Source organism: Pleurodeles waltl, chromosome 11, assembly GCF_031143425.1.
Source record: "Pleurodeles waltl isolate 20211129_DDA chromosome 11, aPleWal1.hap1.20221129, whole genome shotgun sequence".
Lineage (NCBI taxonomy): Eukaryota > Metazoa > Chordata > Amphibia > Caudata > Salamandridae > Pleurodeles > Pleurodeles waltl.
In genome coordinates, this window is record NC_090450.1 from 32,009,484 (window position 1) to 32,026,386 (window position 16,903).

General features: G+C 39.9%; 1 long non-coding RNA gene across 2 annotated transcripts in view; it reads right to left on the reverse strand.

The window, feature by feature from the left end:
• LOC138266548 (uncharacterized) overlaps positions 1-16,903 on the reverse strand; it is a 153,034-nt gene that overhangs the window by 22,963 nt on the left and 113,168 nt on the right. Inside the window, exon 4 of one of the 2 annotated variants that reach the window (XR_011199540.1) lies at positions 11,467-11,842. The exons of the other annotated variant lie outside the window; for it this stretch is intronic. This is a non-coding gene — a long non-coding RNA (uncharacterized lncRNA). Of the gene's footprint in view, positions 1-11,466; positions 11,843-16,903 lie in introns of those variants that run through there. 2 annotated transcript variants of the gene reach the window in all.

Below are 16,903 nucleotides of genomic sequence, written 5' to 3' on the forward strand. Positions count from 1 at the left end.
CACCTTAGGGTTGTGTACTACCACTCCCATAAGGCATAGTTGTGTTGTATGTAAGATGTGAATGGACTACTTTTCACTGTGCATTAAGCTAATAGCTATTTCCTAAGGGGCATTTGTACATGCACATATGGGGATATACATAATTACTGGCCTTACCTTTACTGCTGCTGGGTGTCCCTGAGGTGTCAATGTCAGTAACGCCACTGACAGCTTCTGGAAGCAATGTGGACTCTACCAGGTCTTCCATTGGGGTGGACGGTGTCTGGGTGGATGGTCCGCCTCCGGTGCTCCTTGCCTCCTTTAGCATGCTGGCCACCCTCTCTTTGGCACGGGAACGCAAGTCATACCATCGCTTGCGTATCTCCTCCACAGATCGCTGCGCAATACCCACTGTGCATATTTTTGTCTGGATGGCAGAGTTTCCGCTTCTCACTCTCCGGTACTTGGAGTAAGTTCTTGCCAAATAGTCTGTCATGGTTCATAACAACCTCCTCAGTGAGCACCTCCAATTCTTGCTCACTGAATTTGAGCTTCCTCTTCCTGTCCCACTTCTCCATCTCATTTCCAGCATTGGCCATGTTGCTGTTTGGTCCTGGCTTGCTCACAATGCTTGCTCCCTGGTGCTGGTCTATGCCTCTCTCCCTGCTCCTGTGCGTTTGGCTCCTGGAAACAGCATGGGCTGACTCACTTCCTGGTTGTGATGTCATCAGGCTGTTCCAGTTTGCAGTTTTCGCTATTTGCGATTTTCAATTACTGAATCACAATTTTTTTAGCGAGTCGGTATTTGCATCTCACAAATTGTGTTTGCGAATTTTAACAAATCGCTATTAGCGATTTACAATTTTGATGCATCGCTTTTTGCATTTCTTAAATAGCGATTTCTTAAAAATCGCTATTTGGGAATCTCTAACTGGAACTTAATACATCTGGCCCTATATCTCTGCTGACGACCTTGCCACCTGAAGTGCGTAGGTTTCGCATGCAGAAGTAAGAGCCACATGTTTTTGAAACAATAAAGCCTTTAGTCTGCTCAACTTGTCAAAATTCACATTCAAAGTAGCAGTGTGACGCCAAATGTCAGCTACCTCTTTTGTCTTAGTGGAGGGAAAAAGTACGTTCCTGCAGCATGTAACGATCTTAGAGACCGAAACAACATAAATTATTCCGGCTCGCATCCCATAACAGTCTTCACCATTGAGGAGGCCATAGCTGCCATTTGAAAGCACCTGGATCGTAGGTCTAATCAAGGGGAGAGGAACTCCCTTCAGATAACAAGCTAAGTTTGCTGCAGACGCTTTACAACCCCCATGCAAGGACAGCTGTTTACAAACCATTGAATGGCTGACTGAAGTCTCGCATTCATTACCACTAAGAAAGAAGGGTAGCTCTCACACCTCATGGATGTAACTATCTCCCAGCCTTTCATATCTGCCTACTGGAATGTGTTTTAAATAGGAGGTGAATTGAAGTGTAGAAATAGGCAGATTAATGACCCCATGTATGAGTCACTCAGCAGATTGTATTTCAGCCACAGTGTTCTAATTTTTGGATGTTTAACATGACATAAGTTGCTTCCTTCTTAGCCATTAGTTGTTGTTGTTGTGTTAAATTAAAGGAAGAAAATATTTTCCTTGCGCTAACATGCTGCCAGGGAACGCAACCCGCCTCCAGGGTTTGAAGTGTCCAACCCCCTTCGAAGCTATTATGGATCTTACCTCATTTGGACCAGGACATTTTATCACTTACCATGTCAGTCAGTCAGTCAAAAAACTTTATTCGGCATATTGCCATAAAAGTGCACATGCATACATATATATCACCATAAAAATACAATACTTATTCAGAAAGCGAGTTTCTTCAGTCTGCTAATTTACAAAACTACAAAAAATCTGAGCGTGTCCCTTAACCCTTCTAAGTCAGTATATAATTGTTATTAATTATACAATCATATACAACAATAAAACAGTATTGAAAATTACATTAACAAATAGTCACATCAACTAATTCATATCGATTTCTGATGGTAATAGCTGATTTAATAAAACTTAAAATAGAGCTGCACATTTTTTTGGATGAAAGGCTTTGAATGCCAATCAGTTCTTTCTTATGAGAAAGAGTGTGTAAATTGCCCAAAATTGGTAATATAAAAGTTTTCCTAGGAACTGAATAAAGTGAACAAAATAAAATAAAGTGACAAGTGCTTTGTTTCGAGAATTTGTCGCAAGGGCATGGCGGTAATATTTTTTCCCACACGCATTTTGTTGGAAACGCCACTCTAAAATGAATCATATTAAATCTAAAAAGTACAAGTAGAGAATATAGGGAAGGGAACGGAAACCAGACAAAATAAGGTTCTATCGAGTTTGAAGATGAAATTTGTACATATAAATCAAAAGATCTCAATTTCTCTGTCACTTGGTATCTAAGATTCGTAACATACTCTTTATAACAGAATTTAACAATTTCCTTCACATTGGCTCCAGTTTACAATACATAAACTCCAAGTCTAAATTTCGAAAACAATTTTGAATAAAATTTAACCATGGAATTTTGTTGTGGTTTGCTAACGAAATACAGTCTTTTACACAATCCTGTGTTAAAGTAGCCGCCAGGTTTGACCATACTTTTATCCATAACAAAAGGGGGGCAATGTCTATCAAATCTGTAATGTAGCGGATTCCTAACTCCTCATGGCATATAATATTCGCTACATTCTTGGGTACCATAAGTAGCCGATGGAGAAATTTCTTCTCCGCCCCTTGTAATGTAATTGAGCTGGTATATCCCCAAAGCCCTCCCCCATAAATCACCGCCGAAACGCATTTGGATTTATAGAGCGTAGTGCTCTGATGAACTGGTCTGTGCCCTAGTCTACGGGCAAAGCGAAAAATTGCTTCAACAGTTCTTTCCATTTGTTGGAGCTTAAAATTCAAATGGGGTTTCCATGACAGAGAGGAACTAAGGTACAAACCGAGATAACAAAAATCTTTTACCTTTGTTAAGGTGTTCCCCCCCATTTTAAAGCATATAGTGGGAAACAACCTGAACAACTACGTTTGAATTACTACTTGCTTTAACAACGAATCTTCAAGAACTACTGGGTCTTAACAACGAAGTTTTGAACAACTACTGGTTGAACAACGATTTTACCTTAACAACTAATGCCAGAACAACGAATTTTAAGGTAAGTGAATTATTTTTTGATGAATTTTAAGGTGAGTTTTGTGTTTTGTTTTTTATTTGTTTAGGGTTTAATTATTGTATGTTTAATTTTTTTAAGTATATTGTGTGGATTAAGTAATGGATTCTATGGCTTGTGGGTGTTATGGGTGGGGTATTGTATTAATACTCAGGTATTATTTTAAGTACTTTTTTTATGTGTTGTAATTTATGTTATGGGTTTAGGGGTGGGATATATGGGATGTAGGGGTTATGGGTGGGGAAGTTTATTAATACTCAGGTTTTAATTTAAGTACTTGTGTTATTTTATATGTTGTAATTTATGTTGTGGGTTTAGGGGCGGGATATATGGGATGTAGGGGTTATGGGTGGGGCAGTGTATTAATACTCAGGTATTAATTTAAGTACTTTTGTTTTTTTCTATGTTGTAATTTATGTTGTGGGTTTAGGGGCGGCATATATTGCATGTAGGGGTTATGGGTGGGGAAGTGTATTAATACTCAGGTATGAATTTAAGTACCTGTGTTTTTTTCTATGTTGTAATTTATGTTGTGGGTTTAGAGGCGGGATATATGGGATGTAGGGGTTATGGGTGGGGAAGTGTATTAATACTCAGGTATGAATTTAAGTACTTGTGTTTTTTTCTATGTTGTAATTTATGTTGTGGGTTTAGAGGCGGGATATATGGGATGTAGGGGTTATGGGTGGGGCAGTGTATTAATACTCAGGTATTAATTTAAGTAATTGCGTTTTTTTATATGTTTTGATTTATGTTGTGGGTTTAGGGGTGGGATATGTGGGATGTAGGGGTTATTGGTGGGGAAGTGTATTAATACTCAGGTATGAATTTAAGCAGTTGTGTTTTTTTCTATGTTGTAATTTATGTTGTAGGTTTAGGGGCGGGATATATGGGATGTAGGGGTTATGAGTGGGGAAGTGTATTAATACTCAGGTATGAATTTAAGTACTTGTGGTTTTTTTCTATGTTGTAATTTATGTTGTGGGTTTAGAGGCGGGATATATGGGATGTAGGGGTTATGGGTGGGGAAGTGTATTAATACTCAGGTATGAATTTAAGTACTTGTGGTTTTTTCTATGTTGTAATTTATGTTGTGGGTTTAGGGGTGGGATATATGGGATGTAGGGGTTATCGGTGGGGAAGTGTATTAATACTCAGGTATTAATTTAAGCAGTTGTGTTTTTTTATATGTTGTAATTTATGTTGTGGGTTTAGGGGTAGGATATATGGGATATGGAGTTATGGGTGGGAAGTATATTAGTTGTATGGTATTATTTATTGTATTTGGTTAATTGTTTATTTTTTTTTATTGAAAGTATATTTAGAAGTAGGGGTGGGATATAGGGAATGTAGGGTTTATGGTTGGGGTACTGTTTTTATAATTAGTTTTTTTTTTTATGTTTGACTTTTTTTTTATTTATGTTATTTTTTTGTTTTGGGATGCAATTTGGTTCATTGGTGGATTATGATTTGGACATGTTTTGATAGTTTATAATTTTTTATTATAGGTGAATTTTTTTTTTATTAGGTTTTAATTTTTTTTTGTGAGTTTTAAAATGTGTTAAAATGTTTTTAATTTGTTATTTTGATTATTTATTTGTGATGTAATGTAATTATTATTATTAATATTTTTAATTTTATTTTTGGATGTATAATTTAATATATACCTTAATTTGTGTTAATATTATTTCTAAAAATCAATTAATTAAATAATTATTTGTAGATTATATTTAGAAGTTCTTTTTTTTTTAGTTGTTAGAAATGTTTGCATTTACAATAATGTTTTTTTCATACAAATTTCATTTAAAAAAAATAAAAATACTATTAATTTTATTTTCATTTTTTTTATTTTGAACATAATCAAGTTTAAAAAATGCAAAAACAGTTTTAAATTGTTATTTGATATTTACAAATTTTTATAATTTTTTTAATTATTTATTTCTATTTCTTTATCTATTTTCTGTGGTATTTTCTTATTTTCCCTATTATAGTCTATGAGTGAAATAGTCCGTTTTCTATTTTTAGTGCTCTTCCATGTTTACGTTCTTTGATGTCTTCTGTATTCAGTCGGAGGAGCGTCGCGGTCAAGATAGGACTATAGCGGAGACCTCGTTCAGGTAAGTGGGATTATCATTTTTTTTACAGTATGTAGTAGGGTATTTTTATTACAGAAATAGTTGTCAGAGGTAGTTATAAGGTAGGTAGTAGATTTTCGGTGTTTGTTATGTTTCTTTTGTTGAATTATTTATTTTCGTATATTTTTGTATACGATAGTGGTTTCGTAAAAGTAAATAAAATTGTTTAGTAGTGTTTTATCTTACAAATGATCATACTGCTTTTGTAGTAGTTGGAAAGAATTGTATATTTTTTTGATAAATTTAGTTTTGGGATTTTTGAGGGAGAGAGTTGTTCGGTTTATGAAAAAAAATTAAGTTCATTGTAGTAGGTTTTGTGATTAATTTTTTCTTTTGTGTCAGTAGTATCCTTTATATCGTTTTCATGTGTTTTTTTTGATAGTTAATGTTTTAATTAATGATGTGGATTTGGTTAGTATGTGATTAATTTTTTAATTTTTTTTCGTAAAAAAAGTAAATTTGGTATTTTACGTTTTTTAGATATTTTTCGAATTTCTGGTTTGGTAAAGTATTATAATTTATTTCTTTGATTGTTTTTATAGTATAGAGAGTTGGGTTTTTTATCATCCATTTAATATGAATATTTTTTAATTGGTTTTGGATGATTAATGTTTTTTTATTTTTTTATTATGACATGTTTCTTTCTATATTAATGAAGACGATTTATTCAGCATCACGTGTTTGGCTAAAGACATGAAAACTTGAAAGGTAGGAACAATTTTTGTTGTGTTAATTTATTGTAAAAAAAAATTGGAAAATGCAAATTTAATTGATGGTGTTTGGTTGTTTTAGAATGGCAAGTCATTTTTCTGCAGGTTAGTGGTTGTTAGTAATGTAGTAATGTAGAATATATGCTAGACTGTTGAGGTAGTCTGATGGTGTTATTGTATCAAATTGTTGTATTTTTGCCAAAATTCTTTCGGTCATTTCTTTTTTTACTTGTGCGTGGGTTCAGGCTACCTGACAGTGATTGACCAAGTCTCATTTCTTGGAAACTTTGTTCCTTTTTCAAAATTTCCATGAAATTATACAGGTTTGGATGGGGTTTACCTATTACTTTATTGAAGGCGTTGTGCCATCCTTCTATGGCATTATTAGTTTTTGCACCACCTTCTAAACAGGTTTGGTGGCTGTTCCACCATTCTATTGGAAATCTTGGCTTTCGTCTGCGACCAGATCTGTTTAGGTGTCCAATCCAGGTTTCTTCGAAGTAATTTAGTAAGGATTCTAATTTGTCTTCATTTTGTGTATAATAGTTAGACTCTGTTATTGCGGTGTAATACTCATCTACTTTTGTAGGTGGTACAAAGCATAATGCTGTGAGTTTTTTTTAATTCAAAATGTAGTATGCAATCTGAGAAATATTCTCTATTTAGGGATGATTTTTGTATTCTACGCCAATATGCTTGTGAAAAGTGGAAAAAGCATCCTTGAATTTGGATTTGTGGATATATCTTTAGTATTGTATTTATCATTGATAATACGAAATCTGGTGTTTTATTTAATGTTTTGTTTTTGATTGTTGATAAAAATTCACTGTAAGTAGAGGAATGTTTATCAGGCAGTAATGCATACACTAGGGGGATTGTAGTGTTATTTTTTGTGGCAGGTATGGTATAAATTTGAGTGAATGGATGGGGTGTAGATTTAAAGGTTCCATCCATCATCCAAATTTCACTATTTTGTAGGATTAGTAAGTTGGATGTTGTGCTGAGTATAAAATTTCTTTTTTGAGGGTTTTCGCTGTCGTGAATGAGGAAAGTTTCTTTGGAGAAGGTAATTGTTAGTTCTGGGGGGATGTTAATGTCTTCATAGATTTGTGGTGTTATATGTTGGGGATTACTTGCCAGCCTTTCTCGTTGAAATATTCTTCTAAGGTTTGGTACAGAAGGCATGCTACCGGAAATCTGTATTGGAATATTTTGTACTACCTCCCTTATAACCTGTCCGCAGGACTCATTGGAGGTGTGTGCAATGTTTTTTATTTTTTGTATGTTTTCTCTTATCTCAATTTCTTTTGCAGAGGCAGAGTGATTGTGATCTGTTGTTTTAACAACGGTGTTTTCTAGAGTTACAGCTCTGCCTCTACAATGTGAAGAGTAGAATTGTACACACCTCCAATGGCTCCTGAGGTTGACAACCTTGTCTCTGCAATAAAGATAACCTTCATATTTTAGTAGCTGGTTTCCGGTTCTTGAGGTTATGTAGCTTGCTTCTCCTTGCAATGCCATTTGTGAAATATCTGTAAATCATATAAAAGAAATAGGTTAAAAGAAGTTTGAAGTTTTTATTATTAAATTTGTGGTGGATTTAGTTTACTAATTAGTAAGTTAATTAATATATGTTGTGTTCTATTTGTAAGTGTTTGGTGTAGGTGGTTTGTTATCTTTTATATTTGGTGATTGTGTGTTATTTATTGAGGTAATTAGGTTAGTGGGGGGTTTTAGGTTTTGGGGAGGGGTGGGGGGTTAGGGGGTTTTAGGTTTTGGGGTGGGGTTGGGGGGGTGGGGCTTTTTTGTTTTTGGGGAGGGGGTTGGGGTGAGGGTGTTTTAGGTTTTGGGGTGGGTTTGGGGGCGTGGGGTGTTTTTGGTTTTGGGGAGGGGGTGGAGGGTCAGGGGGTTTTAGGTTTTGGGGTGGGGTTGGGGGGTGGGGCTTTTTTGGTTTTGGGGAGGGGGTTGGGGTGAGGGGGTTTCAGGTTTTGGGGTGGGTTTGGGGGGGTGGGGTGTTTTTGGTTTTGGGGAGGGGTGAAGGGTCAGGGGGTTTTAGGTTTTGGGGTGGGTTTGGGGGGGTGGGGCGTTTTTGGTTTTGGGGAAGTGGTGGAGGGTGGGGCTTTTTTGGTTTTGGGGAGGGGGTTGGGGTGAGGGGGTTTTAGGTTTTGGGGTGGGTTTGGGGGGTGGGGTGTTTTTGGTTTTGGGGAGGGGATGGAGGGTCAGGGGTTTTAGGTTTTGGGGTGGGTTTGGGGGGGTGGGGCGTTTTTGATTTTGGGGAAGTGGTGGAGGGTGAGGTGGTTTTAGGTTTTGGGGTGGGGCTGGGGGTGTGGGGCTTTTTTGATTTTGGGGAAGTGGTGGAGAGTGAGGTGGTTTTAGGTTTTGGGGTGGGGTTGGGGGGGTGGGGTGTTTTTGGTTTTGGGGAGTGGGTGTGGGGTCAGGGGGTTTTAGGTTTTGGGGTGGGGTTGGGGGGTGGGCGTTTTTGGTTTTGGGGAGGGGGTGGGGGGTAGGGTTTTTTTTGTTTTGGGGTGGGGTTGGGGGTGGGGCGTTTTTGGTTTTGGGGTGGGGTTGGGGGTGGGGCGTTTTTGGTTTTGGGGAGGGGAGGGGGTGGGGGTTAGGGGGTTTTAGATTTTGGGGTAGGGTTGGGTGGGTGGGGTGTTTTTGGTTTTGGGGAGGGGTGGGGGGTCAGGGGGTTTTAGGTTTTTGGGTGGGTCTGGGGGGTGGGGCATTTTTGGTTTTGAGGAAGTGGTGGAGGGTGAGGTGGTTTTAGGTTTTGTGGTGGGGCTGGGGGTGTGGGGCTTTTTTGGTTTTGGGGAAGTAGTGAAGGGTGAGGGGGTTTTAGGTTTTGGGGTGGGGTTGGGGGGTTGGGGTGTTTTTGGTTTTGGGGAGTGGGGTCAGGGGGTTTTAGGTTTTGGGGTGGGGCGTTTTTGGGTTTGGGGAGGGGGTGGGGGGTAGGGTTTTTTTGGTTTTGGAGTGGGGTTGGGGGGGTGTGGCGTTTTTGGTTTTGGGTAGGGGGTGGGGGTTAGGGGGTTTTAGATTTTGGGGTGGGGTTGGGTGGGTGGGGTGTTTTTGGTTTTGGGGAGGGGTGAAGGGTCAGGGGGTTTTAGGTTTTGGGGTGGGTTTGGGGGGGTGGGGCGTTTTTGGTTTTGGGGAAGTGGTGGAGGGTGGGGCTTTTTTGGTTTTGTGGAGGGGGTTGGGGTGAGGGGGTTTTAGGTTTTGGGGTGGGTTTGGGGGGTGGGGTGTTTTTGGTTTTGGGGAGGGGATGGAGGGTCAGGTGTTTTAGGTTTTGGGGTGGGTTTGGGGGGGTGGGGCGTTTTTGATTTTGGGGAAGTGGTGGAGGGTGAGGTGGTTTTAGGTTTTGGGGTGGGGCTGGGGGTGTGGGGCTTTTTTGATTTTGGGGAAGTGGTGGAGAGTGAGGTGGTTTTAGGTTTTGGGGTGGGGTTGGGGGGGTGGGGTGTTTTTGGTTTTGGGGAGTGGGTGTGGGGTCAGGGGGTTTTAGGTTTTGGGGTGGGGTTGGGGGGTGGGCGATTTTGGTTTTGGGGAGGGGGTGGGGGGTAGGGTTTTTTTGGTTTTGGGGTGGGGTTGGGGGTGGGGCGTTTTTGGTTTTGGGGAGGGGGTGGGGGTTAGGGGGTTTTAGATTTTGGGGTAGGGTTGGGTGGGTGGGGTGTTTTTGGTTTTGGGGAGGGGTGGGGGGTCAGGGGGTTTTAGGTTTTTGGGTGGGTTTGGGGGGTGGGGCATTTTTGGTTTTGAGGAAGTGGTGGAGGGTGAGGTGGTTTTAGGTTTTGTGGTGGGGCTGGGGGTGTGGGGCTTTTTTGGTTTTGGGGAAGTAGTGAAGGGTGAGGGGGTTTTAGGTTTTGGGGTGGGGTTGGGGGGGTGGGGTGTTTTTGGTTTTGGGGAGTGGGGTCAGGGGGTTTTAGGTTTTGGGGTGGGGTTGGGGGGTGGGGCGTTTTTGGGTTTGGGGAGGGGGTGGGGGGTAGGGTTTTTTTGGTTTTGGAGTGGGGTTGGGGGGTGTGGCGTTTTTGGTTTTGGGTAGGGGGTGGGGGTTAGGGGGTTTTAGATTTTGGGGTGGGGTTGGGTGGGTGGGGTGTTTTTGGTTTTGGGGAGGGGTGAAGGGTCAGGGGGTTTTAGGTTTTGGGGTGGGTTTGGGGGGTGGGGCGTTTTTGGTTTTGGGGAAGTGGTGGAGGGTGGGGCTTTTTTGGTTTTGTGGATGGGGTTGGGGTGAGGGGGTTTTAGGTTTTGGGGTGGGTTTGGGGGGTGGGGTGTTTTTGGTATTGGGGAGGGGATGGAGGGTCAGGGGTTTTAGGTTTTGGGGTGGGTTTGGGGGGGTGGGGCGTTTTTGATTTTGGGGAAGTGGTGGAGGGTGAGGTGGTTTTAGGTTTTGGGGTGGGGCTGGGGGTGTGGGGCTTTTTTGATTTTGGGGAAGTGGTGGAGAGTGAGGTGGTTTTAGGTTTTGGGGTGGGGTTGGGGGGGTGGGGTGTTTTTGGTTTTGGGGAGTGGGTGTGGGGTCAGGGGGTTTTAGGTTTTGGGGTGGGGTTGGGGAGTGGGCGTTTTTGGTTTTGGGGAGGGGATGGGGGGTAGGGTTTTTTTGGTTTTGGGGTGGGGTTGGGGGTGGGGCGTTTTTGGTTTTGGGGAGGGGGTGGGGGGTTAGGGGGTTTTAGATTTTGGGGTAGGGTTGGGTGGGTGGGGTGTTTTTGGTTTTGGGGAGGGATGGGGGGTCAGGGGGTTTTAGGTTTTTGGGTGGGTTTGGGGGGTGGGGCATTTTTGGTTTTGGGGAAGTGGTGGAGGGTGAGGTGGTTTTAGGTTTTGTGGTGGGGCTGGGGGTGTGGGGCTTTTTTGGTTTTGGGGAAGTAGTGAAGGGTGAGGGGGTTTTAGGTTTTGGGGTGGGGTTGGGGGGGTGGGGTGTTTTTGGGAGTGGGGTCAGGGGGTTTTAGGTTTTGGGGTGGGGTTGCGGTTGGGGGGTGGGGCGTTTTTGGTTTTGGGGAGGGGGTGGGGGGTAGGGTTTTTTTGGTTTTGGAGTGGGGTTGGGGGGTGGGGCGTTTTTGGTTTTGGGTAGGGGGTGGGGGTTAGGGGGTTTTAGATTTTGGGGTGGGGTTGGGTGGGTGGGGTGTTTTTGGTTTTGTGGAGGGGGTGGGGGGGGTCAGGGGGTTTTTGGGTGGGTTTGGGGGGGTGGGGCGTTTTTGGTTTTGGGGAGGAGGTGGGGGTTAGGGGGTTTTAGGTTGGGTTTGGGGGGTGGGGCGTTTTTGGTTTTGGGGAGGGAGTGGGGGGTCAGGGGGTTTTAGGTTTTGGGGTGTGGTTGGGGGGGTGGGGTGAGGGATGTAGGTTGAATGGTGCCTATTAGGAATGCTTTTGTTAAGAATGCTTTTAAAATGAAATATTGTCGTTAAGGCATTTGTGATTAAATTATTAGTAGTAAGAAAAAGGTTGGTGTTCTGTTCTTGTTGTTAAGGTACTAGTTGTTTTGGAAGTTGTTTTTTTGTTGTAAAATGTATTTATGTTTATTGTCCAGCAGCTGTTTAGAGGTAAGTATTTGGTGGAGTTGTAATAGTTATTTTTTAATATATAATATATGTACTCTGTTAGCTGAGTGTTTTTAATTTTATTGAATTTATGTATGTTTGGTGTTAAGTTAAGGGGTATTTGAATTAGAATGTTTGTTTAGTTTTATTTAGCTAGAAAATCTGGTTGTATGTTATAATGAAAATATTATACTTACTTTGAGGTTTTTTTTATTTCAGATTTTTTTTTAAATTGATTTATTTCTCTTCTTCATGTCTTCTGGTGTGTTTTTGGGTTCTTGGAGCCTGTAAGAAATGAGAAAGACTGTATTATTTAGGTTATTCTTTTGTTTAATTATTATTTTGTTTTTGTTCAGTAGTAATTTTTTTAGTAGGTTTGAAATTTGGTGAATATTAGTTGGTTTTTGGTTAAATTTATTAGGTGAATTATTTTTTTTTTTAAATAATGTGTAGTTTTAATTTTTTATATATATATTTTAATTATATTATGGTATTTGTTATTCAATAATTTTTTTAATGCTATTGTTTATGGTTTAATGGAATTGTTTTTGAATAATGGTAATGGTTTACCTTGGATGGCGAAGGTGTGGTGTTTATCTTTTTGGTCAGATTCTTGAGAGTTATGCCTGTAACAAAATAGTATGAAAGGTACATTAATTATATATTATTTTAGCTGTGGTAAAGGTTAGTAAATGTCTTTATTTTTATTTTTGGATATTTTACCTTGTTATCTCTGTAGATGGCGGTGTTGGATAAATTATATTTTAATTCATTTCCGTAGTGATATGCTCGTCTTCTCTGTAAGTTGTTCGGTGTAGTAATGATTAGAAAATGGAGGTCGTTGGTATTTATATGTGTTTTTGTAAGTATTGTTTTATTTGTAAATTGAATGTTTTTTGGATGTGTTTTTTTATTGTGAATTCGTTTATGATGTTAGATATATATAATTGTGGAGTTTATTTGTTTTGTAGTTTGTATTTTTTTTTATGATCGTTCTTGTTTGTTCAGTAGAGGAAGTATTTCCTGGGTCATGTAGAAAGTGTTGTAGGACTATCGTTTTATGTAGGTTTTTTTTTAGTGTTGTGTTTGTTTTATAATTATTTAAGTATTATTTATTTTTATTTAAAACGGTGTTTATATGTTTTGGCTTTTTGTGATGTTTTGTTTTTTGTATGTAGGAAATATATTGTTATTTTCGATAACGTTTATTTTTTACGTAGTAATGTACTGGTTTAAATTTTTTATTTAGTAATAGTTATTGTTTAGTTGTGATATTAATTATTAATATTTTTCGTTGTTTGGAGTTCGTTTTAAATATATTAGGTGTTTAGGCGTTTTCGGTGTTGGGTAGTATTAGTTTGGGTATTCGTTGTTTGGCTAGTCATTTGTTTGGGTAGTAGTTAGTTTAGGATTCGTTGTTTAAGTATTCTTTGTTTGGCTAGTAGTTTGTTTAGGTATTAGTTATTTGGGGAGTCGTTATTTAGGTAATTTTTTGTTTGGGTAGTCGTTGTTTAGGTAATAGTTATTTGGGGAGTCGTTGTTTATGTAGTCGTGGTTTACATAGTAGTGGTTTAGTGGAATATTCGTGATTTTGTGGTTTTCGTAGTCGTTAAATAGGTGTTCGTTGTACAGGAATAATTTAGTTAATGTTTTTTTGCGTTGTTTAGACTTCGTTGTAAAATAATTTGTTTTATAGGTTTTTTCGGTGTTGGGAAGTCGTTGTTTAAGTAGTAGTTGTTTAGATAGTAGTGGTTTAGTGTCATATTCCATATAGTACGTGTATTTCTAGGACCGCAGATCACAACGTGTGACTTTTAAAAATTGACTTTCAGGTCAAGCTCTTATGTATACGTTAAAAAAAGATCCAAAAGGGTCTGTGGGCCATTGGCCGTGCGGGCAATTAAAACAGCGTCGTCAGCTTACAATAAAATCGGCAACTGTCTAAAACTCATCCTTGGAAAATCCTTACCATTTTGAGCTAAATAGCTATACAAGCCGTTAGTGTATAACAGAAATAAAAAAGGTGCCAAAGTGCAGCCCTGTCTAACACCCTGATTGGATGCAAGGGGATGGGACCTTTCGCCATGTTGACCAAACTGAATTGAGATAGTAAGATCAGAGTATAAACGTTTGATCAGATACAACAAATCTTGCTCAACCCCCATTGTGTCCATTAGTGCCCACAATTTCACTCTATTCACCATGTCAAATGCACTGGATAGGTATATAAAGGCTAAGTGGATAGATTCCTTTTTAGCAGTGACATATTTGCTAAGAATAAGGTGCAAATTTAGGGCCAGATCCGCTGTACATAATCCAGGCCTAAACCCATATTGAATTGGCGATAGTATGTTTGTCCTTGCCACTTACCATGTCATATGTCACCTGATTAAAACTGCATGGGCTCAAGGGGATCAGGAACCTAGAAACTCTCCTGCCTTACATATACTGTTATCAGACAGTGGTTCAAAAAAAGTAATCACTAACTTATATAGAGCATAACGGGTAGTAAGGGTGAAATTAGCCGCCCTCCTAGGGGAGTGTACAGTAATGTAGAGTATTTGTGTAACAGAATATGGTGCAGGTGATCAGAGTGCCCTACTACCCATGGACACAGGTAAAACTTTACACAAGTAATAATAAGCAAAAACAGATCACAGCACACAATGAGCAACAGTAAGACAAAAGAGTCATGACACTCCGTAGTATTAGGTTAAGTAGAGTAGATGAAGAAAACAGGCACATCGGTATTCGAATCTTGTCTTGAAATGTGAGTTCCTTTATTGTGGGCAAAGTTGCATTCAGTAAACAGAGAGCATCACTCCGAACACAGCCAACACGTGTTTCGTCACACTGGTGAATTAGAAAAGAAAACAGCCAATAATAAACGATCTTGTGCTCCAATACGGGCGTCCATTTGGCCCACGAAAACACTGCTGCGTAGAAAAATAGCTGGTTCTCAAGTTTGAGTTGACTTTGTAATTGTAATCGATACATCAAGTATGTGCATATATGTTTTTCTACAGCCTTGAAAAAGTCACCAGTGTGACGAAACACGTGTTGGCTGTGTTGGGAGTGATGCTCTCTGTTTACTGAATGAAACTTCGCCCACAATAAAGGAACTCACATTTGAAGACAAGATTCGAATACCGATGTGCCTGTTTTCTTCATCTACTCTACTTAACCTAATGTGCTGTGATCTGTTTTTGCTTAACTTATATAGTGCATTGATTAGCATTGATGACACACAACTTGAGGTAGCACTCCAAAGATGGAACTCGGACCTCCCCGAACCTCTGACTTCCAAACTGTGGACTGAGGCTCTCCATTAGGTGCAGAAAGTGTCTCGGAATCCTAGGTTTCGCATCACACAATTTAACTTTGTCCACCAGACGTATCTGTACCCACATCGTATTCAAAGCATGTACCCTGCGTCATGCCCGGTATGTTCTGGCTGTGGGTTCCCCACAGCCTGTTTTTATCACATGGTGTGGGACTGTACTCCGTTGCAAAGAGTATTGCAAAACATAGTGGCAGACATAACAGACCATATATTTACACCTAACCCAGAATCCTGTCTCTTGGGAATACGTCCTAGGTCCAAGTAGCATATACACATTCATAAGTTTGCCGATTTAGCGTACATCATGTACAAATGATTAATTGCTATGGGATGGAAGGCATCTCAACCACCAGAGTTGTCCCACTGGCGTATCATGACACTAAAATGGGAACGCTTGGAAACACAAGCATTACGGTCCTTACGTGATAGAGGTCAAGCACACACAGGCTATGATACATGGGAAACTTTGGTGGCAAAACTAGAAGCTAAAAATGATGAGCACCCGCTGTGATTAATTAAACCGCAGGCAGAATACTAAAACATGTTTAAGCCTTTTACACCTCCCTAAGACAGACTGGTGGTGGGTGGCCTGAAGGTGAATCTGTATTTAGTTTTCGGAGAACTTTGATAACGTTCAATAAATGGCGGATCGCTCTGGGTAGACCTGAAGCGGACTGCGGTACCGACGAGACTGATCATTCAAAAACAGATCCAAAGGGAATAATGTAAGAAAGATAATTCAGTCGACTGTTCAAGCATTGGACTGGGTGACAGGTATGTACACTGAGAAAGCTAATAAAATTATCACTAGAAATATACCACAGTAAACAGGAATGCTGAAGGTGGTATGTAAAATGTGTAGCACATGTGCTGTAATCAGGGGGATGTAATAGTATTGCACGTACATACTGATTGGTGTCATGTGATAGACTCAATGTTAGAATCAATGAACAGGTTCTTTTTTTTTGGAATGTGGTGTATAGCGACCCAGTTTTGTAAATGTTATCGGCAACGTGTGTTGAAATTAATAGAGCAGATTATAAAAAAAAATAAAAGGAGTACCAATTGTACTGTCATCAATTGACACGTCCTGGGTGAGAACCGAGGCAATCTGCGCATATATATATATGTATATATGTATATATACATATATATATATATAGTCATAGTAAATAAAAGGTTACTAAGTTCTTGCAATATAATTTACAATGCAATTCATGTGATTTTGACATGAAGATTATATATAGCTATATGTAGTGTATACATCAATCTACCCAATACCACATAACTTGGTTGTACGCAACTCTCATAATGCATTGCCAAATAACAGCAAACATCTAAATTGAATTTTGGTAGCTGATATGTTGTACTTGAAGATTAGCAAACAATATGTTTGGAAAAATGTAATACCTGAAAATAATTTACCTTGGCTCGAGCCCACAGGATTGGAGGTGTCAATGTCTGACACTCACACCATACTTTCCAGTTCAAGTGTGCCTTCAATAAGTGATTTCATTGGAGTGGGAGGAGGATGTTTGGAGGGAACACCCCCCTTGCCATGAGCCTCAACCATCCTACTGGTCACCTTCTCCTTTGTACGGTATCTTAGGCCACACAAGAGTTTCCTAGCATCAAAGGGTTTGGAGCAGTCTACATGAGCAGCAGGCACATTGCACCTTGTTTCCAAGCCCAACGTTGCACTCTTAAACTCTGTAGTCAGAAAAGATGGTATATCAAGTGGAGCGTGCTTATGTATGGAATGAGTCATGGGGCGTCATAATGGTGTTCTCTGCACCTGTGAAAAACGTTTTGGAAAGGGCTGAGTATGGACAGAAGCCACAGCATGAATCACTCAATGCAGCCAATAGAGTTGGTATCAGTCAATTGACCAGTGCTAGGGGCAGTAGCACAGCCCTGGAAGACAGAGCAGCCTCGTGGCTGGAGGAGAAAGACCCACAGAGAGCAGTCAGCACCCGATGGTGAGCTCCCCTTGGGCAGAGACT